Raw genomic sequence first — 27,913 nt, 5'->3', positions numbered from 1 at the left:
GGCTCCCTGTTTACTTCTAATATCCTTTTTATGAGATGATAGTTGTTTATCCAGTTAGGCCTTTAAAAAGCTTGCTTAAAAGTTTTTTTGTCTCTGGATGAGATGCGAGTCCCAGATAATTTTTGTACGTTTGACTTAGATAAATTCCAGTCTTGTTCCCCATTGAAGTTTTTGAGCTATTTAGTCCAGTTAACTTCTTTAATTAATTTTCTTAATTGTCAAAGTTTGTACTTTGGAAACAAAAAACAAAACAAATCCTTAGCTCCTGACCCATCCTGCTGGAGTCATTTAGAGGGGAATGAGCCCAGGATGGTAATACTTCCCCCTGTTTGCACAACGTATTTGCAAGTGATTTATACTAGGCCAGTCAAAATGCAAGCACTTCTGTTGATATTGAGTTTAATTGGGCACAGTAATGACTAAAGGCTTTTAAAGGTCACTGCATCCAGATGTTCAGCTATTAGTCACCATCACCCAACAAACTTTCCACAGTAAATAAAGATAAAATAAAGAAACACTGCAACCATCAACAAATTTAGTGTGGGGGACTAGTAGGATTATGTACTTCTGCTTTCGAGTCAGCTATGTTCAATTCCCCCAGAACACAAAATCTTACTGAAAATAAATTTTACCCTATGAGGAAGAATCATCCTTTGCTTTATTCAGGCAAGTGGGTTTTACTTTCATGAGTAACACTATTACAGTTTGAAACTTACAGTCTTTATAACAAACCTGATATTTTACCCATTGAATAATCAGGGTTTTTCTTTTTGAACACTACAATGTGTGTAACCTCTTGCCTCTGAAAGTTTAAGCAACTCACAACAGCTTCCTCAGTGCAGCTTAGGAACTAACATTGAAAACAGGTTTTTTTAGGTTTCAGAAAATTCATCCTATTGGAATCAAGGCTCATGTTCATTATCCTTGACTTATTAATAGCTAATTTCTTGATCTTTTAAAATACATTTTTACAGAAATTGAATAATTAATTTCCAGAAAGCAGTTTTTATAAACTGTCTCTGATAATATTTCATACTGTTACATAGTATTTTCATATGTTAATCTAAAATATTTTTTCAAATTTTTTTTTTTACTCTCTTCCTAAAGATGCACATCGGCCTTTTAGATTTCTGTAAAAGCTCTATATTTCAGCTTCTTATATTACTCAGAGTTTGAATAAATACAAAGAAATTCTCACCACTTAGAAACTAGTGCAGGATTTAGTTTTAGTATCTGAGAAATAAAAAAAAAATCATTGAAGTTATTTTAATTTTAGGAGAGTTTAAAATCAAAATATTTAAAATGTCAGTGCTCATCCTTCTCTTGTAGACATAAATTGGTGAAATTTATTCATTCAGAGTGAACAGAAACAAAACTAGGAATTGAAGGTACTACTGAACAACCCTTCATCATTGAATTCTGTGCAAATGCTTTTCATACATAATTAGAAATCACATAATCCAATGTTATGAGAAGGCAACATTTCTTAGATACTTTTGTTCATCATGTTTAAACTTATAGAAGTGCTATGAGAAATCTCTAATTTTAATCAGATATATACCATGGAACATTCCTACACTGAAGAAGGAAAGCAATGCTATTGAATCTTCTTTCCAATCCATCTTTACCATGTTCCATCCAAAAGGCTGTGCTCCTTATTTATCAGCACTGTGCTTCCCCAGTGAGATAAACAGCATTCTTTAAAAGATATATTGCCAGACTTTACAGTAGAATTAATTTGCTGGAGTGATAAATCTAGAGCGAAACCAGAATACAGTCTCATTTAATCTGAGAACATTGTCACAATTTATGTAATGGGCTGCTCTAAAGGTTAACAAGAAAACATCCTATCTCTTTTTTCAAATGTCAGCCAAATATTTTACAGATTTCTCTCCATCCCCTCTTGTAGCCCCTTTAGTTAAATTAGCACAGCTGTCTGAGAGATCAGATTTAAGGCCTTTCAATGTTCCCTTGATCTGAGAACAGATGCCTCAGGAGTATTGCCAGGCAAAAGGTAAAGTGGACTAGTGCAGCATATTTTCTAAGCACATTATATACACAGAATTGATAGGTGGGTAGGTAAGGATACACTCTATCTGTTAAAAGACCTTTAAAATCCTGGGAACAAGCTTACAGTGTCCAAAAGCAGATCCAGCACTGGGCCAGTGCTGTCCTTTATATATAGAAACAACTGGTAGAATTTTGGTTAGTTAAAAATCCAGTAAAAAATTAGTTTAACAGGATGACTCAAATTTAGCATTGATATTGAATGACAATGAGTGTACTTTACAAAAGAGCAATTTGAGACTCTGGAGAGCTCAGATGAAAACATGACCTCTAGGCACACAGCAAGGAAAAAGTCTTTTCATTTTCTTGATATTTTACCTTTGCTAGCTGTTGAAGGCAAATTTTCTAAAATTACTCTTGCAGTCTAAAATGGAATCCAATGTTGTGCTTTGGGCATGATGATCAGAGGTTGTCTGTCTTCTGCACCTCCACAAATTAAACCCCTCAGCCACAGACAACATCACCAACTCCTTTGAAAACAACCAACCACTGAAATAAGGGAGCACAAATTTCCTCTCCTTGTGCTTCCTTCCCATACAGGGTAGCTGTACTCTAAATAGGCTGCTTGGCTCAGGGAACAAATCACCTGAGTAGGAAATAAGGCCTCTGACTGTCCGGATGCTGGTGTTGATGCACCAAGTGAAATTAAAAAGCTGTAATGTGAGCACCACTGACAGCACCTCCTGCAGGGAAAAAGGAAATCTGTCCTTAAATCTCTGATCATTAGACAGAAGATGAGTAGTATAATTTTCAAAGAGTGATCCTTATCCTACTCCTTCAAAGAACAGCTACTGAACTATCATTTTTCTGAAGGTCGTCTTCTATACAAGAACCCTCCATACATGGACCAACAATGTTCTTGGTTCTGCTCTAGTCCCTAAGGGGAGTGGTCAGGGAGTCATCAGATAAATCCTTTCTGCATCTAATCTTATCACAGAAAATAAGTCAACATAGATGGGACATGTACATATGCAAAATAGAGAGCCATATTTTGTATGTTAATAAACCCTACCATGGCCAATTCTTGTTTTGCAAACACCTGAAGAAATGGGCTAGTGGAAAGACTGGAATAGCTAAACCATACATTCAATCTTTGAACTGACAGCACCATAAAATTTTTGAATATGTCATAACTGTAGAACAGAAGAATATTTAAATCTTACTGGGGATTTCATAGGATCTAAGGTTTATTTAGCACATTGTCCATTTTCACCTGACCAGAGTTACTCAAGGACCAGCACACTGTCTATGCATTAAAAAAATTTTAAAAATTAAAATGAAAATTAAAAAAATACAGTGTTTGTGTTTCCATTTTTATATTGCAATACTTTCCATGTCTGAATCATCAGTAAGGATGTCATCTTTAAGGATGACAACCAGTAGAAGTATTTCATAAATTATTGTCATAGTGTGGTCAATTATAGACACAGAAATGTGTTTTATGCAAACATAAGATATTTATGAACATGAGATGATCATACCTAAGTGATTGTGAAAAGACTGTATCATACAGTTGGAGCAGAGACACAGTGCATCTTACAGGTATACAGTGAAGTACCTAAAGTGTTATCCTATGGTGCTGCTGTTGGCATCTGCTAAAATAAATGGAACTTACTTTACTAGAAATTGTCATCAGTTTCTTATTTGTGCTGTAAAATTAGCAACTCCAGCATTGTTGGGAACAGGGAGGAGAAAACACTACAGTTTGAAGTTTTCTGAGCTTTAAAAATGTTTTTTCAAACACTTGGTGTTTTACTACATTAGCTTAAGCATTGCGAAACATCCCATCCACCCTTGTAATTAAGCTACTGTTTATTTGTTTTTATGGAGTTTAAATTAAAACCATGATTTTTCCTACCTAAAGGGAAGCCAGGGTTGAGCAAACATCAAGAAAATCATAAAAGAGAAACTTCTGTATGATGTTGCTTGTTTTTTCCTATAAAATATAAAGGGTGAAATCCTAGCCTATTGAAGTCATTGGGAGATTTGTAATTGACTTTGAAGGGCCGAGATTTCACCCTTAAGAAACAAGGCTAAATTTTCCAAAAGCAGTCTCTGATTTGGAGTTGTTAGTATGTGCCTGCTTGATCCTTTGGCTGTGCTGAGCTTTAAAGCTCTAGAACTCAGAGTTGCTGATGCTCAGCACCTCTAAAATAGGCTCTCACTTCTCTTAATTTGGATGCTTAAATCATCACTGCACCAGGAATTAAAAGCTGCCTTTGGAAATTTTTAGCCTACTTCTTTAAAAAGGGTTTTAAAAAAAACATACTGTGCATATCAAAAACTTTTGTATTGTTATTAAAATAAGCTGTGTGGAATAAATTAAGAGCAGAAGTGAAAATTGGCAAGAGATATGATCATGAAAATAGCAGTTTTTCAGTGTTGCCCTGTTTTTTGTAACGCTACTTCATTGGACATTTTGAAAAAGGGGAAAAGAGCTAGTGGGATACTTCCATCAGACTCTATTAAGAGATAAGAAGAGTCTGAAACTGCAGAAACCAGAAGTGACACATTTACAGCACTTGCAAAGGAAAGGTAGAGAGAATGGATTTGTTTAAAGGGCACATTTAAATTTAGATTGGCAGTTTCATATTGGTTAAACAATTTCCTCATCACAAACTGTAGTTTTTTCTTCCTGAACTCATGTGCTTACCATGCTGCTGTCAATCAGAATCAAGCAAAAGAAACCTATAAGAAGAATTATATGCAATTGGAAATAAAAAATCCTTAGACAGTATGGGTTGAATTCTTGAAGGTGTTACCTGAAAGGTACAAAATTGTCTCTGCTTTGCTGTCTCCAGCAGGTGTTAGGAGTTTTTTCTCATTCTTCCTCCTTTGCTGCAACCACAGGGCATGGCAGAAGAGAAAAGGGGAGAAATTTCTAAAAAGGAACAAAAGAGAAAGAAAGTTCACAGTCCAACTGACTTCTTACTGGGATATGTTTAAATGAAGAAATTTAGCGTATCTCCATATTGGTGGAAGCAGAAGAGGTCCAGGACTGTTCAAGTAGGTTTTTCTTCATTTGGAAGTATGGAGTATTTGGGAAACCAAGAAGTAGCCAGTGTGGCTCCTCGTTATATTGCACTGTATCAAATACCTACAAAGAAATCTGAAACACCCATGAGCATGTTGCACACTTCATCCAAAATCCAACTCTTTCCTTTTTGCTACATCAAAAAGAAGGCAAAGGCCATGCTAGGATATGTTGCCTGCCAGGCCAGGATAGTTATAGGGCACTAGATCCTACATCCATGGGAAAACAAAGATTGATGTGGTTAGCATCACCTTTGACTCCTTCCCAATAACCTTATACAGCTGAGGTGTAAGTGCAAGTCCAGAGCAAAGCTTAAACTCATATCTTCAGCACCTTAGCAGATGGAACTGCTAACTGTGCCACCAGACCTTTACCCCAGTGCCTATTCTACACCCCAAATGCAAAGAAAAGGTGTTTCTGGCGAACAAAATGAGATGGTTTGTTGGCATGCCAGAGAGACAACACTTCTAGGAGGCAAAATATATATGTTAGGGACAGCCTGACTTGATGGGTGATTCTTCTAATATATTAGCTAAGTAGTCCAGAAATATTGTTCTGGGGAAAAAAAAATACACTCAAGCTGATACCTCCTTTCTTATCTTAAACACACTGTAGCAAGTAATTAGTTTCAAAATTAGGTCACTTATGATGTTTACTGTTCAGATCATCTTAGCTTAGTGGAACATCCTCCTCTTGGATATAATTTCCCACCTCTTACACTATAATTGTTCTGAGCTCCAAAAGGCAAGATTTTATGGTCAGTACAAGTGAGGTCTTGATTAGAATGAAAATGCATATACATACAATTTTTTTCCCTGTATTAAAAAATTCCCACATCTTGTGTCTTTTTTAAAAAAGGTCAGTCCAAGAAATAGCTGAGGTTTAAAAGTTTCAACATGACATGGAAATAGTTGACACTGTACTGCAATGTACAGTCTTGTTCCAGACAAAACCAGATACATGATTTGAAAATTGCCTGATGAGCACTCTTAGGACTGAGGTTCTCTTTTTTTTATTAACTTGTTTAGGACTTTATTCTGTTTCCAGTTCATTTTACACAGTCTTAGATATACTTGTACAGAATGAAATTAAACTGGGAGATAATAAACCAGTGTGTTTTCAGCAAACTTTGTAAACAGAGGAACCAAATCATAATATTGTCTACGTTACTTCATCACTAAGACTTATATTTCAGTAATATATAAACTATAAACATGCTTACTATTAAAACTTTTTATTGGGTAATGTCCATTTTTACACAATATAATGAGGAAAGAACAGTTTGAAATTTCCTTATCTTAAAAATCTTTCATATCTGTTGTGTACAACTGCAGTTTCTAAAAGTACATTCTAATTTATTTCCCCCTGAAAATATATACACTTTTTTAAAAAGGTAATATTATTTTAGAGGAAGAACATTCCAACAAGAACTAGCAATAATGAATATTGAAAAAAGTTTTCCAGTGTGTAATACAGGAAGATGTAGACCTTGTATATAATCTGAAAATCTGTAAAGACCATAATCTGTACAGTCAAATACATGCAGATAACACATGATCTTATGATTAAGAAAAAGGCTATGTAGGATCATTAAAAATGTCTGCAAATGGAAACTCAACCAAATTGGACCAAACCACATTACACACTCTGATATATTTATGTCAGAAAGACCAAAACTTCCACAATAAATCCTCTGTATTACTGGAAACTCATGATGAAAATGAAATTAGAGTAAGAATACAAAAATACACAAGTAACAAAATACTATGCATATATATCAGAAGCATTAAAGGCAAAAATGTTCTGTTATAGTAGAGGAAATTTTAATAAATAAAAATATGAGCTTGCAAGGCAACTGCAAAGAAAATCTTTAATTACATATGATCTATATTCTGATTGTTGTACACGTATGTTTTGTATCTCTACATTTTATTATGGAATTTTCAAAAGAGCAAAAGGAAAATAGGTAGTAATATTCAAATCACACTGACTTTCCCTTTGACTCCTTTGAAAACCCAAAGGAAAATGTGCAGTCTGCTACCCTCGTTAGCCTGCTAATTAGTCTTGTTGACGACAGACAGGAATGTTAAGTTGTACTGGTTTTCCATAAAGGTATGGGAAGATGACATATTTGTGACTACTTTCACATTACCAGAAAGTGTTTTTCCAACTCAGTTATCACACTGATATGCCAAACAAAAAAGTGTGTCAGCAGTTCATGTCCCAAAAGACACATGTTGTTATGGTTGAATTTTTTTAGCAGCATTGTCCCAAAATCTGAACAACTGGACCAAATTCTGGTCTCCATTATACTGTGGAATATTTAATCAAGGAAAACAGTTCATTCAATAAGGCATTGTCAAGCAGATCATAGACCATACAAACATCTCTACTTTACTAATTAATATATACTCACATGTTGAATCTCAAGGACAACTATGATGATTTTGAGGAAGAATAACATTCCCAAATGGATAAACAGAGTGGCACTAAGATCTGTAACAACATTGTGCCAGAGTGGAGGAAATCACAATTAAGTTTTTTCCATAGCTGGAGTTGGCTGGAGCTGGAAAATGAGTTGTTTTGGAGATAGATTGTGGACAGTGTTTCACTAATATCTTATTCTCATATTTATAAAAACATAGGTAGGAGGATATTCTCCTGAGGCCACTACATATGTCATTAATCACATTAGTAATTGTATTATTAAAAATAAAATAATTCACCATGTCAAGAATCATTGAATGTGAAGGTTGCTTTTTGTTACTTGATCTCCCTTTTCAACATTAGGGTTTGAATTAGTGTTCTCATAGCATCAGATAAACAACATTAACAAAACCAATTGATCAGTAAAGTAAACAATACCTAAACCAAGATTAAAATGGCACTAAAAAGGGACATTCTTACTGTGGGCATGCTCTGCAAATCTGTTTATGTCTGTTAAAAAAAAAAAAATGCTAGGAGTATATTCACAGTTAGAGTTATGTAGAAATAGTGGTGTCCCATGTACTTTTAAGGACACGATTTCACCACATTTGAGAAAACAGGTATTTTTTGTGCAGTGGGGTCAAAAAGCAGTCTACAATTAAATAATATTAATTAGTAGAGTTATTGGACAGATATTCTGAACAGCATAGGAGTTTATATTTGCTTTGAAAGCCAACTTCAATGTTCCAATGTTCTAATTAAACATTATATTCTAGCCTGTCAGTAAATTTCCACTCTAGTCTTTGTTTCATAACCCTAAAATTCTTGTTAGGCAACATATTTGCTTAAACACATCTGTATATTCTATGGTTTGATCTAAACTCAGCCACAGCAATGTGTTACAATAGCTGTGACAACGTGGCACATTAGTTGTTTGTGCTTTGTTCATAGGCAATGTTGCTCGAGTTTGGCATCATTCTTCACTCTTCCAGGAAAGCCATGGTTGTGATATTTCTGAGTGAAACTGAACTAGTATTTTAGCTGTTCTGATTATTTTTCCCTTTTCAGTGATTCTGCCACTACTTTATTGTAAGAACACAAAGACTAGCAGAAATCATAAAAACAGATAGAGAACTAGTAAAAGGCCACCCATTAAAAAAAAAACCAAATCAACAGAGAAAGAAAAGTAATAGGATTCTGGGTGTCCTTTCACCCTTTAATTTTCCCCATGACACGGTATCTCATGAATCATCTCTCTAAAGGACACTGCTGATGTCAGATGAGAACGTTCAGTCACTTCTTTTTAAGGGGGGCAACAAAAAAAAGGGTCACACATTTAATTTTAAATTTGGAAAGTATTGCAAACAAAGCAATAAAGGGGTACAACAAGCCATCAATCCAAGTACAGGCTTCATCAGAAAAAAGTACCAAAGGAAAAGGAGTGCCTCGGTGTTCTAATTTCCCTTGCTGGTATTTTTCTCTCCTTTTTCATACACACTATGAGATTATTATTCTTGTAATTGAATTCTATTAGAAATGTTTTATACAGGATTGGTGAATAAAAGAGAAAAGCAACTAAACAGAGGCCTAACTTGGATATTATTAAAATATTTGCCTAATTTTTAAGCATGTGAGCACTTCCATCAAAATTTACTCAGGTACCTTTTTGAATAATGTGAATAACTGTGATAGAGAAGTCAGGCACTGAAGTCTCAGGGAGAGATGGGCTGAACTTCCATCACTGTGTGATGGGAGCACACTTGTCAATATTATAATGTCCTACACAGACCTCAGACAAAGTCAGGCAGCACTGTCCTGGAGACACTACAAATACAGAGTGAGTGACAGTACCTGTTCTATAAGGTTTGCACTCTGTATATTCATGAAAGAAAGGAGGCAGAGATTGCACAGCTGGTAGTAACAATAACACACCAAGAATAGAAACTGGCTTTGTGAGCACCAGGTTAATGCCAGGTTGACTCTCTTGCTTTGCTCTTGTTAAGCTGCTACACTCTAGATGCTGCGAGCTTATTTTCACATAGTAATACCATTGAACTCCAAATATAAGACTCTGGAAATTAATTAAAAGTGTCTACTAATACCATTTAGCCCTTATGCCATGTTCCACATTTTCATATAAACTTTAACTCTATTAAAAAACCAATAACCTGAGTATAAGTGAAACAAGTACTCTGTGTACTCCTTCATTAATCATCTCCTGTTCAGAGCAATTAACAATTAATACTGATGCTTGTTGAAGATGAAAATAGGACTACTAAATTTATATTGTTCTCCTCTGGGTTCTTTCTTTGTGTGTATTTTAAAATTCAATTTTTTGTTTCTGTTTCCTGGCATGGAGCGCATAGGGCATCAGTATTTTTAGACTGAGTTGCCATTACAAGAAATTCTTTCAAGGATTTTCAAATCCAAAATGAAGAAGTATTTGAAATCTGTTAGACCTAGGAGAGACTTTCCACAACATTTATTATTAAGAGTAGACTAGGTCCAGAGATATATCAAAACTGACACTACAACTCAATTAGTGTGCATACGGATTTTTTTGTGAAAATAATTTTCATCCAAGATCTTCAGTTGCCCTTTCTTTGTGCCCAGAGTTCTCTAGGCTCTTAACATTACGGGTGCAGATTACTTACCTGGTAGTGAATGAGTGCCAGAGGCACCTAACTCTACATGTGCTAAAAATTAACTCAGATAAAGACTTCTAAAGTTAGGTGAGGTCAAGCCCACCTATTAGTCCTTGACTTGTAAGACCAGCAGATGAAACAGCAGGAAAAAAAAGGTCACTTTTCATTCTGCTCCTTTCACTCTTTTAAGGATGATTGCAACAACACAGTTTTCTCTTTCCAGAATGTTGTTCATTTCTTCCTCAGTAGCCATCTCTCTGGCCTTTTCAGGTGTATTCCTGGCTTTCTGTCAAAGACTACAAGGAAAACAAGGTTTCCCTTTCTGTGCATCAAGTTTGCATCTTTTTCATTCCCTCATTTTTCCTTTCCCAGACTGTTCTCTTCACTTTAGTGTGTCTTTAAGAGCGTCACAGAATCGCCATGCGTATGATGCTCTCTCTTTTCCATCTGCTGAACCAGCTGCCTTATTATTCTTTCCTCCTCATTCGGTTGTTTCTTCTTTGTCACCATCGCTGAGTGACTTGTTTTGCCTCCTTGCTATATTAATGCTTTTTACTTTTCACTTACTTTCCAGAACAAATGAATTTAGGTGACTTTGCAGAAGAAAATAGCTACATATTCCAGTGAATTGGAGAGGAACATATAACTTCCTGAAGACCATCTAGCAGATCAATAGAAAAATTAAAGCCCATACTTGAACCATTGTGGTAAATTGGCCTGAGATTTGGATTATCTATTTTCAACAAAGATGGAGAACCATAAGAAAGGAGAGAGGAATGCTTACAGCTTTCAACCACTGACCTGTTGTCCTGCTGGTGGCATTATCCTGTAAAAAGATCCTGGTTCAAGGTCTGTTTTAAAATTTGCAAATTGCTGTTCTCTAACTAATTTAGGAGTCTCAAGCTTATCATTACTTGTAAATTTACAGCTGTTCCATCCATCATCAACTTGCTAATAGGCAGTTGTGCAACTCTCAGGAGCCTGCCATAAGAAATAAGAGCAGTAGGTAGCTGCTACAGCTGGAGTCCCATTCCACCTCAGGAGCTTCTTAACAACTTTCTCAGATGTGTAAATGATCCATTAGTAACCCGAGGGAATTGCTACAAGCATAAAAAGCTACCATCACGGAATGAGATGAACCTTTCACTTTGTGATGAGAAACTGCTGGAACAGAGAATCCCTGTACACCAAATCAGTAGTGTCAGGAGAAGAGGTCAGGAGAAGAAAATTTGCAAACAAATATCAAAGATAATGATGAAAAGCCACTGAAATTTGATAAAGGTCTGTTCTTCTGTATGAGAAGTTTTATGGGATCTGTCTTATCTCTATTTTTTCTTCTAAATCTTAGAGTACTTATAACATCTCAGTTGTTGCTTTTACTGCAGAATAACCATTCAATCCAGCACATGAGCCGTGGTAGCTTCCCTCTGACTTTCTTTTTCTGGCCTGGCTCAAAGCCTATTTGATCTTCCTGTTGTCCTTAATGCATTTAGTCATTTCCCTTCTTCTTGGCAGCCAGTTTCTCCCTGGCCCCCATGATTGTTCTTCACTGCTCATTTCTCTAACTGCTCTGTCAGCAGCCCCATTGGCAGCTCTGTTTCCTCATTATCAGACATTACATCAGGACTCCCCCTTTTCCATGTTTACTTCCTTATTTATTGACATGGATTTTTGTCTGCCATGCCTAGACTAACTACTTAGAATTTACACTTCTATGCTCCAGAGCTTTTAGAGTTAGGATCTCAGTCATACTGTTCTCATCTAGAATATCTCATCTAGAATAACTTGTCTGATAAGTCCAATATAATCAAGGCACGTTGTCTACACTACTTCCTTTAATAATCACAGCTAACCATGCTCTTGTATTGCTTGACCCCCATAACTGTAGCTTAAAATAATTTAAGATCTTTTTCTAAATCTGCCATCATCCATGCTGGAGCAAATTCAGTGCTTTCTTTCTCCACAGCACTCTAACTCTAACCCATTCTCTTCCTATCATCTATATGCATTTTAATGCACATCTTTTAGGTTTAATAAGCCCCTCAAAGTTTCCGTAGTAACCATTTCCTCTGCTGATGCATCCATCATATCATTCCAGCATCTCTTCCTACTTTCCTGTCCATACATCACGTAGCCATTGCCAGCCTCTCTTTCAAAGTGTATATTCCTTGTTGATTTCTTATCAGTCTTTATATTTTTTCACCCCTATTCACTGTCCCCATTGTTGTTCCTTGAGTTCATAGACATATTGTTGGCAAACCAAACTGCCTGGTTTCGCACAATCACTTTTAAAATTCTCACCTACAAAGAAAAAAAACCCAAACCAAACCAAAAAACACTGAAAGAAGAAAGAAAGCAAGAAATTGTGACGAAAAAATGAGGAAAATCCAGGACCATTTTAGTATGTTCTTCTGCTGGGTAATTGTATGATCTCATTGTCATGCTTTCCTCTCCCCTCGTGACTTTCTGGCTTGTGACACATTGAGTGTAAATGACATATTCTTTGAATAATATTTTGTGAGAATCCTAGAAGATTCCTGGCCACACAATTGATAACAATAATAAAAGCAATTTTTGTGGTTTTAACATTGAAAGGCAAAATTTTTTCTAGAGACTGAAGGGAAAGTTCTGAATAAATTGGTAGAATTGTTGGCTGAGGTTGCACCTCTGCTATGTGGTGGGGATCCCTTCACAGATCCATCTTAAACAGTCATAAATTCTTAAGGACAATCACTATAGGGAGAAGAAAAAAAAAAAAAAAAGGAGGAAAAACCCCCACTCTCTTTTGCAAAGACACAGACATAGTCAGATCATATCACTTGATCTTGTCTTGTTGTTATTCTGGATGGCTGCAATACCCAAGACTGCACTTTCACTTCCTAAACATTATTCCAGGGGCAGAATGCTGTTGATGACTCAACGTCACCTTCAGAAACTACAACTATTGTTCTCTGAGGAGTTTAGTTCCTGTTCTTTTTCTTTTGGTTAGATAATTGTAATGTGTTTTTATTCTCTATGTCTAACTGATCCAAAAGTGATGTTAGTAAATATTGCTTTTCAAGCATGAAAAGTTAACTTATCTGACAAAATAAGAAATTTCTGCTATCTAGACTGTTTAAAGTGCCATTGTTTTACATGCGTCCACTTATTTTATTGATCTTCTCTTTTATTTATGGAGTGCATAAATTACAGAGGCTGCTTTACCACCAAGTAAGAATACAAGGTGTTAAGAAATCTAGATGTGATTGATTTGTCTAAATGTTGATGACTGCATCTAAGCTAGTTATCAAGGCCCCCGTTACAGTCAGTGGAAAGAAGCAGTCATGTCAGTCACTATTTATTTCATCATAAATCAGATATCTAAAACAGATCAGAGAGATGTGCTCTTTTTCCTGTATTTATAAAAGAAGCATGGAGTGATTATTTCTGATGTAGATAGCTACACTATACACATGTAACATTCACCGATTAAAAATCTTATCTTTATAATTTAACCCTTTATTGGCATTGTGGGCCTAACTGTTCACTAGCAACAGCAATACAGACACATACCTGTCGCTTCCTCCAAGATCTTATTTTCTGAATAAAGACCTTTCAAGAAAACCAAATGACTGATCAAGTGAAAGAGGGCCAGCCATGGTTTAGCTTCTCTTTGCCCCAGATTCACTTGGTAATTATGACAGAAAATGTAACCACGCTGTCCAGGAGTGCCCAAAAGCCACTAACAAGCAGTCATAGGACAACTCTACTGAATCAGAGGACTGAGGTAGAGCTAGATGTTCCTATTTTCCTTTTCTTTGACAAAGACTGCCTTTCTGCTTCACAACCTGGTATCACTACTGACTCAGATATCAGAAATACATGTTCTTCAGGAAGGAGGACTTTTCTTTCTCCTATCTCATGTGTGTGTAATTGCCAAAGATGAATTCCCAATAGCCATGTAAGTATGAATCATAAGTGATTCTGTCATTCGCTGATGAGTTACACTCTATATGTTCACTCAAAACCCAGGTTATCTCTGAGACTGAAAAAAAAAAGAAATTGCTTGTAGAAGAAGACAGAACACATTCTTGTGGTAGGTCTTACTGGAATGATGTCCAGGTTGCTTAGAAGGCCAGTATTGGCTGGAGAATAAGGTAGACTTTCTTCATCTATGACCATGGAAAGTTCACCTATTCTAGACTCCAAAAGCTGGCAACTACCAAAGAAAATTTGTAAAGGCAATTTGCCACTGCACATGCTTAAATCCATTGTCTTTAAATCCTTAAAATAGCTATATGTTCTGATTTCTTTCCATCTCTACATTCACCTTGACATCACATATATCGGTGATTTAATGTAGACTTAGTTTGAGTTGAAAATGCAGTAAATCACAGTACTGCTCTGAAACTTGTTCAATAAAGCGTGTCTGTTCCACAGACATAGGGGATTTTTAAAAGAATTTGAAAAGAACTTCTTCTTTGCCATGTTTTATTTCATTCAGCTTACTAGAGTAGTGGGGTTAATAATGTCTTCCTGAAATGGGGAACAGATGGAGATAGACTGCCCATGCCATGCCAGCAGGCAAAAAAAAAAAAAAAAATTAAAAAATAGGAGGTTCAATTGTAAATGTAAGCAGCCTAATTTGACTCCTCTGGTTAAAGGAAGATACTGAGCATTAGCCATCTACAGGAAGAAGAGGTGAAAGGGGAATGTAATGTGAATCTTAAATACATAATAGTGCATTAAGGCACACCCAACATTATTTTTGTGCTGAAAAAATAAAAATGTCTGAACTTTGCTGAGAAACCACTTCGTTCTAAACAGATCTTTTGTTCAATATTTCTTAATTTATTTCCTATTTTATTTCCTGTAAACTTGAAGCATTTGCAACTCTATCTCTTATATGTTCATGTTTCATTCCATTATCCCAGTTTGGTAAGTATTTGCTTGTATGGATCCCTCCTCCCAACATAGTTAAACTAATTGCAAATATGAATGATAAAAAAAAACTGTTTTATTTTAAGGAAGATGAATTAGCAGCTGGGGACAGAGAAAGAGAGAGAGACCTTTAGCCTCTGGTCTGCCTGTACCAGGAGCAACCAGCTTCACAAATGATTCTTTCACTTAATGAAATAAGTGTAAGAAACCTAATCAATTCCATCAATGCAATGGAAACAGAAGAGGATTTTGAGTGAAAACCAATGAGAAATATCATGTAACAAAAAACTGAAGGTTTTACATTAATATTAAGGAATTCTACTTATGATGCTAAGGGCCTTGCTATTCAGTGTTCAGAGGCATAGATACTTCTGAATGCTCTTCCTTTTATGAATGCTCAACTTTTCCCATGTTACCGAAGCCATCATTTTAAAAGCTTGTGCTTCTGAAAAGTAACTCAAATAAGTGCCTAAATATGAATCTAAGAAACTAGTTCTAGCCATCTGGTTTTGAAAATGTTAGTTCAAAAGTTTCACACTTGTTGATTGGTGTCTAACTCAGAAGGAGATTTATTTGTCAACACAACACACATTCTCTGAACTTCCTGTACAGCTTTCAAACAGCAAAACATGTTTTCAAAATTATCTTTGTAATTGGGCATGTAATTTCCATTAAAATGAATAGGAATGGCGTGTCCAAACCATGGGGCATAAAGCTGCAAGGCATTTATTTCCTTCATCATCATGCCCAGAGCTTTTTTGTTACAGACAACAATATCATACAGTTCTTTCCATCAATGTATTAAAAATAGGCACGTTTCATGCCACCACAATCTTATTAAAGTTTTCATAAAATCTCACTGTGCTAGCAGTTGAAAGCTTTCTTTTGATGTCTGGTCTAACCATTTCATATTCACCTATTCTGTGTTCTGTCCACCTCTCTTTACAACATGTTCCTGCTTTCCTGATCCTGATTCTGATTCTGAAATCACAATCATAGACTCATAGAATTGTTTAGGTTGGAAAAGACCTTTAAGGTCATCAAGTCCAACCATTAACCTAGCACTGCCAAGTCCACCACTAAACCATGTCCCTAAGCACCTCATCCAAATGTCTTTTAAATACCTCCAGGGATGGTGACTCAACCACTTCCCTGGGCAGCCTGTTCCAATGCTTGATAACCCTTTCAGTGAAGTAAAATTTCCTAATATCCAGTCTAAACCTCCCCTGGTGCAACTTGAGGCCATTTCCTCTTGTCCTATCACTTGTTACCTAGGAGAAGAGACCGACCCCCACCTTGCTACAACCTCCTTTCAGGTAGTTGTAGAGAGTGATAAGGTCTCCCCTCAGCCTCTTTTTCTCCAAGCTAAACAACCCCAGCTCCCTCAGCCGCTCCTCATAAGACTTGTGCTCTAGACCCTTCACCAGCTTCGTTGCCCTTCTTTGGACATGCTCCAGCACCTCAATGTCTGTCTTGTAGTGAGGGGCCCAAAACTGAACATAGCATTTGAGGTGCGGCCTCACCAGTGCCAAGTACAGGGGGACAATCACTTCCCTGCTCCTGCTGGCCACGCTATTTTTGATACAAGCCAGGATGCTGTTGATCTTCTTGGCCACCTGGGCACACTGCTGGCTCATATTCAGCCAGCTGTCAACCAACACGCCCAGGTCCTTTTCTGCCAGGCAGCTTTCCAGCCACTCTTCCCCAAGCCTGTAGCGTTGCATGGGGTTGTTGTGATCCAAGTGCAGGACCCAGCACTTGGCCTTGTTGAATCTCATACAATTGACCTCGGCCCATCAATCCAGCCTGTCCAGAACCCTCTGTGAAGCTTTCCTACCTTCAAGCAGATCAACAATTTGTAACAAAAATAGCACGGCCAGCAGGACTAGGGAAGTGATCGTGCCCCTGTACTCAGCACTGGTGAGGCTGCACCTCGAATACTGTGTTCAGTTTTGGGCCCCTCACTACAAGAAAGACATTGAGGTGCTGGAGCATGTCCAGAGAAGGGCAACGAAGCTGGTGAAGGGTCTAGAGCACAAGTCTTATGAGGAGCGGCTGAGGGAACTGGGGTTGTTTAGCCTGGAGAAAAGGAGGCTGAGGGGAGACCTTATCGCTCTCTTCAACTACCTGAAAGGAGGTTGTAGCAAGGTGGGGGTCGGTCTCTTCTCCCAGGTAACAAGTGATAGGACAAGAGGAAATGGCCTCAAGTTGTGCCAGGGGAGGTTTAGACTGGATATTAGGAAATTTTACTTCACTGAAAGGGTTATCAAGCATTGGAACAGGCTGCCCAGGGAAGTGGTTGAGTCACCATCCCTGAAGGTATTTAAAGGATGTTTGGATGAGGTGCTTAGGGACATGGTACAGTGGTGGTCTTGGTACTGTTAGGTTTATGGTTGGACTCGATGATCTTAAAGGTCTTTGCCAACCTATACGATTCTGTGACGATTCTGTAACACTCCCGCACAACTTGGTGTTGCCTGCAAACTTACTGAGGGTGCACTCAATCCCCTCATCTAGCTCATTGATAAAGCTATTAAACAGACCTGGCTCCAGTACTGAGCCCTGGGGAACACCACTTGTGACCGGCCACCAACTGGATTTAACTCCATTCACCACAACTCTTTGGGCCCGGCCATCCAGCCAGTTTTTACCCAGCAAAGAGTATGCCCATCCAAGCCATGAGCAGCCAGTTTCTCCAGGAGAATGCTGTGGGAAATGGTGTCAAAGGCTTTACTAAAGTCTAGGTAGACAACATCCACAGCCTTCCCCTCATCCACTAAGTGGGTCACCTTGTCATAGACGGAGATCAGGTTGGTCAAGCAGGACCCGCCTTTCATAAACCCCTGCTGACTGGGCCTGATCACCTGGTTGTTCTCTACGTGCCATGTGATGGCACTCAAGATGATCTGCTCCATAACCTTCCCCAGCACCGAGGTCAGGCTGACAGGCCTGTAGTTCCCCAGATCCTCCTTCCGGCCCTTCTTGTAGATGGGCGTCATACTTGCTAACCTCCAGTCAACTGGGACCTCCCTGGTTAGCCAGGACTGCTGTAAATGATTGAAAGCAGCTTGGTGAGCACTTCCGCCAGCTCCGTTAGTACCTTTGGGTGGATCCTACCCAGCCCCATAGACTTGTGAATGTCTAAGTGGTGTAGCAAGTTGTTAACCATTTCCCCTTGGATTATGGGGGCTTCATTCTGCTCCCCGTCCCTGTCTTCCAGCTCAGGGGGCTGGGTACCCAGAGAACAACTGGTCTTACTATTAAAGACTGAGACAAAGAAGGCATTAAGTACCTCAGCCTTTTCCTCATCCTTTGTCAATATGTTTCCCCATGTCCAATAAAGGATGCTCCTCAGCCCTCCTTTTGTTGCTAATGTATTTATAGAAATGTTTTTTATTAAGCTCTAGTTGGGCTTTGGCCCTTCTAATTTTCTCCCTGCATAACCTCATGACATCTTTTTACTCCTCTTGAGCTGCCTTCCCCTTCTTCCAAAGGTCATAAACTCTCCTTTTTTTCCTGAGATCTAGCCCTCTGTTCAGCTAGGCCGGTCTTCTTCCCCACCAGCTTGTCTTTTGGCACATGGGAATGGCCTGCTCCTGTGCCTTTAAGATTTCCTTCTTGAAGAATGTCCAGCCTTCCTGGACTCCTTTGCCCTGCTTCCCAAGGGACTTTGTCAGCCAGGCCCCTAAAGAGGCCAAAGTCTGCCCTCTGGAAGTCCAAGGTAGCAGTTCTGCTGACCCCCCTCCTTACTTCTCCAAGAACTGAAAACTCTATCATTTTGTGATCGCTATGCTCAAGACGGCCTCCAACCATCACATCACCAAGTCCTTCTCTGTTCGCAAACAACAGGTCCAGCGGGGCACCTTCCCTAGTTGGCTCACTCACCAGCTGTGTCAGGAAGTTATCTTCCACAGACTCCAGGAACCTCCTAGACTGTTTCCTCTCTGCTGTATTGTATTTCCAGCAGACATCTGGTAAGTTGAAGTCCCGCACGAGAGCAAGGGCTAGCGATTGTGTGACTTCACCCAGCTGCTTACAGAATATTTCATCTGCCTCTTCATCCTGGTTGGGTGGTCTATAACAGACTCCCACCATGATATCTCCCTTGTTGGCCTTCCCCCTGATTCTTACCCATAGACATTCAACCCTGTCGTCACCATCTTTAAGCTCTAGACAATCAAAACACTCCCTAACATACATGGCTACCCCACCGCCTCTCCTTCCTTGCCTATCCCTTCTGAAGAGTTTATAGCCATCCATCGCAGCACTCCAGTTGTGTGAGTCATCCCACCATGTTTCCATGATGGCAACTATATCATAGTTTTGCTGCTGCACAATGGCTTCCAGCTCCTCCTGTTTGTTGCCCATGCTGCGTGCATTGGTGTAGATGCACTTCAGTTGGGTTATTGGTCCCGCCACCTTTTTGGGGGAAGAAGCCCTAATTCCTATGTGACCATTCTCAGGTCCTTCTATGGTTTCTAACACATCCATAACCCTTGCATCTTTGCTGCCTCATGGATCTCCATCCCCTACCTCCACTGAGACAGCAGACCAAAGGACCTCATTAGCACACTGTCCCTCTAACATTGGCTTGCTGTCCTCAGGCTTATCTCTAGGGAGCCTGGGTTTATCCCTTTCCCCCTTCAAATCTAGTTTAAAGCTCTTTCAATGAAATATTTATTTAGACATATATAGACAAATTTTAGACAAATTAAAAAAAATTGGATCCAAAGCACTGGTTTTAGGAGGCTGAATCCTTGGTTGGAAACACTGTGACTGTGGCAGCTGAGAGCTTCAGACATTTTCCAGGAAAAAAGAGAGTGTGAGTGAAGCCTTTCAAAAAAACTATTTCCATTGTTTTATCAAAAGCCAATTTTCTCTCCTCTCTAACAGGACAGTGTGCTCAGGTAATAAAAAGCAAAGCCCTTCTTCAGCCATCACCTATACTACTGGTGATTCTGCACATTAGGCAACCTCTGTGTTTGGTGTCATTATGAGGTCTAGTTTTGTATTCCTAAAGAGAACAAGAAAACTTGATTCTTGACAACACTCGTTTCACTTGAGTCATAATCACTCAGGTCACACTTATGACCAGCCACAGTGATATACTTTATACACTATGTGAGTATGCAAGAGGGAGAAGGAGAGCTGAAGAAATTCAGAATTATATGGCACATTTTGTGTGCTTTTTGGAAAATACCTGAAGTTATGGATTTATAACACTTAACATTATGATTGCCGTAAGATGATTTATTTAGTAATTCTGATTACCTTAAGAAATAAGGCTTTTGCAACCATGTAATCTGTTAAATTGTCTGTCTAGTAAGTACTGAATACCATCAAATTCCAACTACATTGCCTAATTTCAATCTTGAAAAACGGTAGAAGATTCAAAAATAGTTACATTTCTGGAAGTTTTGTGAAAATTTGGAGTACATTAAAAGAGAGAAGGAGAGACTCCCCATGAAGGAAAGGCAGATAGAAGTTAGCTGTTACCCAACCCCGTTTGAAGTAGCTGTATGTTTAGTCATGCAGAGTATCATCTAGGTGTGCTGATCAAACACGTATGTCTGTAGGTCAGGACTAACCCCTCTACGTATGTAAGTTGGGAACAGTCTATATTAGGTGTGGACTAACCCCACTACATGTGTCCCTTGGCTGATTGGGGGGTTCGTATTCCATATGAATGGAATCATCCCTATCTTGGGGTAGGATGTAAATCCATAGGGGATCAGCCTTCTACTGCTTATGGAGCAACAAAGGAATCCTGCTAAAAGGTCTGAAATACATTAATCACTCCTACCAATGAGCAAGACTAGATGACTAGATGGACTAGATGATCTAATGGTATTTCCCAGCCTTAAGTAATAGGATTACGATAAAGCAACTGTACTAGGCTAGGTTAGCCACTGGTGGTATCATTAGAGAGGACAAAACCAATGTCTCGAGGTTTCAGGACGTTCCTAACTTCTAATTACTCAGCATCGTAGATAGATTCTTCAGGTTATAAATGGCAGCTGAGGAATCCGAATTACTTCCAGAATTTGTCATATATAGGCATTTCAGTTAATCTTGAGTTTTCCTCTGTCAAGTTTTTTTCATAGTCATTATTATACGCATAGGTGAAAGACCCTTTATATGTCACATAGGTGAAAGATCCTTTATATGTAGACATTGAACTATCATTGATGGTCCCAGAAGACTTGCTTCCTTATGGCCTTCTTAGAGGCTAACGCCCTGTAAATAGCTAAGAAAAAGTAACCGTTTCCTGATGATTCCTTTTCAAATAAGAAATCCTGGAGGCATGTTTTGCAAATATGAAATCGAAAGAGAGCAAATCTGCACTTTCGTGACAGTGGCAGTAGCTGCTGTAAGTTATTCTCTCAAGATATGTTTCATACTATGATGAAGACTGAAAACTGCAGATTTAAATCATTGCTAGAAATCTTTTAGGAAAATATTACCTGCTTAGAGAAATCAAATAGTTACTGCTGCCAGTTTACCTTTTGAAAGATATAGGAACATTTGAAAGTATACCTCTACCTGCATACTCCCCAGCTTTCAAGTGATCCCAGATTTTGAAGTTTCACCTTCTACAGTAAGGGGCAATTTCCCAGCAGTGCCTATCAGACCTCTATCTGTCCCAAGAAAACCCTTATGATGTAAGGATAACTAAGCTTAGCTAGTTTGAATTTGGCTCTCATTATAACTATTGGGCATTTTTTAAATTTGCCCTTTCACACCATTGTGTAGCATGAAGAAAAGAAAGCAAACTGCGCTATATTGAGCTGAGTTATCATTCGGATAAAAACACTAAGGAAATTCACCGGAAACATTTTTGTGTGTGGTTACATCATTGACGTCAATTCAGAAGTTCTGTGTATCTCAAGAACAGATGTCAGTCTTCAAATGTTTTGTATTATAAATAAATTGGCTTTTGACCTGAGTAATGAGATAGCTGTACTTTGGCTGTAAATACAATTACTTATGGCTAAACAACTGCAAATTTCCAGCTCTGAGATGTGTTGACTTACGGAAATGCATGACCAAAAAAAAAAAAAAATGAAAGGGAAAAAAAGCAGAGACAAAAAATGTTGTTTTGAGGGTACAAAATGTATTACTGAGAATTAGAGCAAATAGGTTTGAATAATCTATTTTAATCAACATAGTGAGAAGTATGAATGAAGATATGCTGAGATATAATGAATGAACTCTTCGTGATTTCTCATTTTACTTTACATTTTTTAGTTCTTTGGAGTCCGATCAGCAGGCTAAGAAAAAATAATAATTAGAAAAACAAACCCCAAACTCCAAAACTTCAAACCTGAAATTAAGCGAACCAGTCTAGAAATATTGTTCTCTGACAAAACTGCCTCTTTTTCTTGAAAGCTGAGGCAATGCTGCTTTGCTGTCCCTTATTCAGGTGACTTCTCCTTTTTCACAGATTTTAAAGGAGTATTTAGTTGGTACAGAAAGCTGCAGTTCCTACGACAGAAGAAGCTGTGATCAGTTCAGTCAAGGACTCAGGATCAGGTCCGCAAAGTCTCACTGAAATATATCAGTCCCATCTTCTAGACTTCCAAGGCAAAATTTGAATTAAAGTGAGGGACAAAGTCCAAAAGTGATATAAAGCAAGCCACCACTTATTCAGTGCCCAGATCTGAATGGGATCAAAATTGGCCTAACTCCATGCCTGCCATCTCAAAACTAAGTGATACTGAAAAAGTATTGCCATAAAGTGATTTTAAGGTGTAAGTGACACTAACACCTCACTACCAACTGGCAGCCTTTCAAAGTGGATCTGTTTAGTCCTTTCTTCTACTTCTGTCTTGAAACCTTATAGGGTAGATTACCTGTTCTTAGATTTGATGGTGCTGATGACAAAAGTGTCTCCTTAGTTCATTTTCCTTACATTCATTATACCAGTTCTGAAGATTTGTATGGATGGAAACAAAACACAGTGAATGAATTTGCACCCTCCTGCTGAGGTATTGCTTTTCCACAGTAGGCTTGGCTTTTGCATAAAAGTTTATCCTGGAAGATGACGAATCTGTTGGCTTTGGGTGCTTTGATGTCCTCCTTTTTTCTTTCTTCAATGACTTCACAAGAGACTATCAGAGAAATAAGCTAAATGTCTATTGAGAAAAGAAGACATTCTTAAAACAATTACCTACCTAGAGGAAATGTTCTAATTATAATTAGTAGAGCTACTACAAATATTCCACTAAAAATGCTTTTCTTTGAAAACAGATGTTTCAAGAAGATATGTCCATGGACCTGTCCTTTAGTATTCTTTGTTTTGTTTTGTTTTGTTTTCTATGGAAAATCCAAAGCAAAACTACTGAAAAACTGAAAACAGTTAAGTCATGACATGAAAAATACTCCTTAAGATAGGAAAATCTTTGTACATCTGCCTAAAATGTGGAGTTGGAGTTTTTCAGTTAAATATGAGCCTTTTTTTTTTTTTTTAGAAAAATAATGCATTTTCAGCATTGCTTTTTTTTCCCCCCCTTCAAAAATGCTTTTTTAAGAGTAGTTCCCAAATATCTCTCCATTATGGATTTAAGCCAAGGCTGCAGTGGTGGCCATTCAGAAAAGTGAAAGCTGTCTCAGCAAATCTGTGTTGGCACAGGATTTGAGATATTTTTTTGTATCTTTCTTGTCCTGGAGACAATTAGCTTCTCTTTGCTTCAGTTCCACTTCTGGAACAAAAGTGGAGAAGTAGAGATGCCTAAACTCAAGTAGATTTTTACAGGACTGATAGCTTGAGAATTGCAACAGGCCTACATATTACTATGATTTGCTAAGAGCGTCAGTTCATTGTTACTGGATATCTCAGTCCAAAATGTAAATCCAAACCCACCATCCACTGATGATTATTTACTATTATCAATCCTGGAGGAGCTGAAACTCTTGAAGTGCTTGAGGACCCAGCTTAATTCCAAAGTATCCTGAACACCTTGCACTACATCCTCGTTCTGCTCAGTGCCTGAACCACTCAGTGACAGACTAACACTTGACGGAGGCGCAGAGACTACACTTACCGTTCCATGCATAGGCAGAAGGCAGTTTAAAATACACTGCAAATTCAGGCTTTATACATAAGAGAAGCCACTGTAGTATAAAAGTGATTGTGAAAGGTAATAAAGAAATGGAGCGTAGGGTTTTGTTGCCTGAACAAGTGTTAACACAATTTTAGCTTGCCAAGGTTTTGGTGTCTCTGTATCACGCTCCATCAAGAAGTGTGAACTTCCCTACACCCTGTATATGCTTTATCCATGAGGTGCCCCTCACATAGAACAGAAAGATTTATAAACTATAAGGCATTTGTCAGCAGCTCCATTAGTGGTACTCTTTATAACTGAATTGATAGAAAATGATAAAGGGAAAGTTCAGTGTTCTTTTGTTTTGTTTGGAAGTTTTTGGTTGCTTTTGGAAATTCTACAGCCCAGTCTTCATAGTCTCTTATTAAAAATGCTAGGAAAACTTAAGGGGATAAAAGCATTAGAGAGCTGTAAGCTTGGACTGCCATCTGGACCTTACTTCAGTAGAAATGTTATCATATTTATATAGAGAAGAAATTAATAATGACAATGCATAATATATATTAACCCTTGGAAAATCCCTTTGCAGAGTATATGGAACTGACATTGATTAAAGCAGAAATCCCACATGTGTTTTTGTCCTGTTCTAAATTATTCAGGTCCTGGCAAGACAGTGCTTCATGCACATCCAAAAATAAATAAATCTTTGACAAACCAATCAGGTTTTGAATGTTGTATTTTGAAGAAGGAAAAAAGAAATTGTATGTTCATCCACAAAAATTAGGAAAATTAATTTATTGTTGGTTGGGAGAAGATTTGTTCCTTTCTGGAAAACAGAAGGATTTGCCTTATCTTAATAAATTCCAAACCTTTGGAAATGTCAGAACCACATTTTTTTTTAATCTGTTTTAGCTTTCCTGCCTGGACTACCTTTACAGAATTCAATAATTCATATTTTTAAGCGCCCACTCATTTCCATTGAGGAAGGATAAAGATCCTTAAGAGAAAGACACTAGGTAGACCTAAAGCTATTTACCATAAAGCTGGACTAAAGGTTACACTTCTTTGATTACAAAACTGCACAACAAGTGCTGACCTGCTCTTCCCCAATAGCTGTTCTCTCACAATCTTCTGTACAATGCATGCCTTTGCTTTTTCTCATTATTTTAACTCTGCGTCATTCTTAGCACTTCACTTCTTCAAGGTGTTTTAAAAAATGTCAATGAACCAATAGTATGGCATTACAAATTATTGTAATCAGTGCAACATTTCATAGCTCCAAATAGGATTGCGATTCCACTTAATAGAAGACAATCATCTGCCCTGGCCAACATGCAGTCTAATAGAGGGGTCAGGCAGAGGGTAGCACTACAATTGTGTGATGAATGAATGGTTTAAGTGTGGGGAATGGACGTGAAATGATGAGGTGTTTCGCCAAAGATCCCACAGGATACCTGTGGCTGAACCAGGCATACTGCATGGGATTAGTGTGACCACACAGTGAAGCCTACAATGTGAAAGTGTATACCTGTTTCTTATAGTCAGTAGACAGAAGTAGGCATTGGTAGGGTGAATGTCATCTCATCCTAAAAGGAAACAGCTAAACATAAGGTAGAAAGTGTCTAAAACCACCTCTTTGATCCATCACAGACAGAAAGCCAAGTATTGAGCGCAACTGCAGACATCTAGGACATAGACACACACAGTTAGGTGAGATGGATCTCACCTCGTGATTTTGTATTACAAGACTGCTCAGCTTTTTTTTGGTGTTTCTTTGAAAGAAAAAAAATTATTCCCGTTTTAAAGATGAGAAATTGGAGAGGCAAAGAAAAGAAAAGAAAAAGCCAAGAAAAGAAAAAAATATGGGTGCTACTGTAACTTCTTTGTAGACAGCAAACTATTTAAATGAGATCCAGAACCCTGATTGGGTGAGAAGGCAGAATTAGACACCTCAGAGGGAGTTAAAACAGCTATATGGCATTAGGACCTTTTCCATAAAGTAGGCCTCTCTTCTCCTTTTTTATATAAAATTAGCAAGGACCACTCTGTTCTTGGAATATCTTGAAGGTTACAAAAAACCCCCTGCATTCTCAGTGCCTCAGTCCTCTACACAAGGCTCAGGCTCTCTCAGATGCCATTTCCTTGCACTTTCCTTGGAAAGTCTTATATTTGTAATGGTGTTGGTCTTCATCCATGCTCCAAATATTTTGCAGGCATTCAGAGATCTCTTGCATGAAAACTCTGCAGCATTATAATGTCTGCCTTTTAAAAACAAGTCCCTTCAAGGAAAAAAAGGACTCAGGTCCTACAAAATACCTATCATATCCATTACCCTTAACCTTCCCTGGCTCCACAGTTCCCTGCTAACAACACAATCTCATTCTGCCTCATGAAGCTGCTATTTATTTTTGCTATTTTCCATCTCATTTTTTCTGTCTATCAGAAGCTTTAGGCAAAGTTGACATCTTCAGACTGCAGGCTGTTGAGGACATGGCATCTAATTAAAGCATTACATTACACAAGCTGTGACATTCCAGAATACCCCTTTATGACTGATTTCACAGAGCAGAAGTGTTATTACCTGTATCATCCTCATTTGCTTTTTTCAAACATGAAGGAATAAGTTGTGATAGCAGCTGACAGCAAGAGAAAAGGAGGTAAATCCCCAAATACTTCACACACAACTGGTGCCCCTTGCTGCGTAGAATTGTTCTGACATAGGTGTTGTCAGGTTGCTGGCAAGAAGGCTCTGCAAAACATCTCACAGGACTCCTAATCTGACAGCCTGACACTGAGTAGTGCTTTACTTTGGGGATGCTCATATTAATAGAGGATATGAATTTAGCTTGAGAAAAGGGCATGGAAATTGGCCCTGTAAGAGAGTGATCTAGCCTCCTGGGCATGAGTTACTTTGATCCTGAGGGATCCCTGATCTTGTTCCCTGCCATGGATACCTGTTCTTCCCAGTGTCTTGCTTCAAGAGACTCTGTTACAGGATTCCCACAGTTTTGCTCTTTCAAAGGAAGGTTATCACCTTCCTTTTATCCACAAGTTATCCACAAGAAACTGATCAGTAGGATTGGTACATATATTCTTAAAAGCTAGTATTGTCCCCATGTATTTAGAGGAGCAGAGAATCATCAAGCAAAAGGTGATGGTGGCTTTTTGCTTTTTATTTCTGTTTTATTTTGTTTCTGTGTTTATTTTCTAAAACAAACTCTTGTCTTTATACAATATATTATTTGAAAAGTATGAATCTACCAATGCAACAAGATTCTCAGTGCTTTATAATATTTTCTTTTACAGGCATGTAAGAAAACTTGCAGTCCTCTACTCAGTTCAGCTTTGGACTGTGCATATGACTATGGAATATGGACCTTTGAGTAAAAAAGCAGCTGTAGGCAACTTCCAGCCATGTAGAGTCCTGATGACCAAATATTCAGGATTCTCAAGGTTTTCCTTTACTTAGCTTTTAATTAAGTAATTAATTAGAAGAATAAACGTGAAAAAGCACTTTTTCCAATGGGTGTTCAATTTTGGAAGAGGCTCTAAAGCATTTTTTTTTTCTTAAAAAAAAAAAAAAAAAAAGAAACTTGCATGGTTCCTGGCAGAGAAACAAGATTCAGAGCTAAGCTTTACTCACACTCAAATCAAACCAAATACTTGGCCTTTCTAACTTTCAGAAAACTTTGGCTAAGTTTCTATTATGTGCCTCAATTTTGCCAAAGATGTAAATACCTAAATATATTTAACTAAAGATATTTTTCCAAGGCAAC

At 38.0% G+C, this 27,913-nt stretch overlaps 1 long non-coding RNA gene across 3 annotated transcripts in view; it reads left to right on the top strand.

The window, feature by feature from the left end:
- The window catches only part of LOC142404007 (uncharacterized), a 49,656-nt gene that overhangs the window by 7,737 nt on the left and 14,006 nt on the right, over window positions 1-27,913 (top strand). For all 3 annotated transcript variants that reach the window (XR_012773722.1, XR_012773719.1, XR_012773717.1), the window contains exon 4: window positions 27,444-27,590. This is a non-coding gene — a long non-coding RNA (uncharacterized LOC142404007). The remainder of the gene's footprint in view (window positions 1-27,443; window positions 27,591-27,913) is intronic.

This window comes from Mycteria americana, chromosome 1, assembly GCF_035582795.1.
Source record: "Mycteria americana isolate JAX WOST 10 ecotype Jacksonville Zoo and Gardens chromosome 1, USCA_MyAme_1.0, whole genome shotgun sequence".
NCBI classification, from domain to species: Eukaryota; Metazoa; Chordata; class Aves; order Ciconiiformes; family Ciconiidae; genus Mycteria; species Mycteria americana.
This window is presented reverse-complemented; position numbering and strand designations above follow the sequence as displayed.